Below are 1,235 nucleotides of genomic sequence, written 5' to 3' on the forward strand. Positions count from 1 at the left end.
ATAAAAAGCCCTGTGTTAGTCAATAACTTGATTGACACAGTTTTATACACAAATACATAATGAGGATGTTTGCACAGTATTGACAAAATGAGATGTCACCCATGATAATGAAGAAACCAGTAAAAAAAAATAAAATACAGAAAAAAAAGTGACTGAATTCATATAAAGCATGAGAAGCTTTTTATAATTTTGCAAAGGCATTTGGATGTATACCATGTTAAAAACTGTACCTCGAGCCATAGATGTATGGAAACCAAAACCTGGACCAAACCGAATGTGAATTGTAAAGGGAAGACTGGACTGTTTGATTAACTTATTGGTTCACTGGAAAGGGACATTACTTTGCTAAAAAAACAGCAGTATGTTTTATTAATTTAACCGCTTCAGCCCCGGAAAATTTGGCTGCTGAATGACCAGGCCTTTTTTTGTGATTCGGCACTGCGTCATTTTAACTGACAATTGCGCGGTCATGCGACGTTGTACCCAAACAAAATTGACGTCCTTTTTTTCCCCACAAATAGAGCTTTATTTTGGTGGTATCTGATCATCTCTGCAGTTTTTATTTTTTGCGCTATAAACAAAAAAAGAGCGACAATTTGTACTTTTTCCGCTAATAAATATCCCCATTTTTTTTTTAAAAGCAATTTTTTTCTCAGTTTAGGCCAATATCTATTTTTCTACATCTTTTTGGTAAAAAAAAAAAGCGTATATTGATTGGTTTGCACAAAAGTTATAGCATGTACAAAATAGGGGATAGATTTATAGCATTTTTTTTTTTAACTAGTAATGGCTGCGATCTGTGATTTTTATCGTGACTGCGACATTAAGGTGGACACATCGGACAATTTTGACATTTTTGGGACCATTGACATTTATACAGCGTTCGGTGCTATAAAAATGCATTTTTTTTTTTTACTGTAAAAATGTCACTGGCAGTGAAGGGGTTAATTGTGTTCCCTGCTACGTGTTCTAACTGAAGGGGGATGGGACTTGCTAGGGGAAGAGAAAGATCAGTGTTCATACTTTGTATATACACACGATCAGTCTCTTTTCCCCTCAGAGAACCGGGATCTCTGTGTTTACACACAGAGATCCCAGTTCTCGCCGTGTCATGCGCAAAAGCGGGAGCCCGGCTGTCGCGCACTCTCATCTCCTCGGCTCTGTCTCTCCTCTCCCCTCCGGCTGACGCCAGCGGCAGTGCTCGGCCCCGCCCACTGGAACTGTCAGCCAGGTAG

This window comes from Aquarana catesbeiana, linkage group LG09 (assembly GCF_042186555.1).
Source record: "Aquarana catesbeiana isolate 2022-GZ linkage group LG09, ASM4218655v1, whole genome shotgun sequence".
Taxonomy (NCBI): Eukaryota; Metazoa; Chordata; class Amphibia; order Anura; family Ranidae; genus Aquarana; species Aquarana catesbeiana.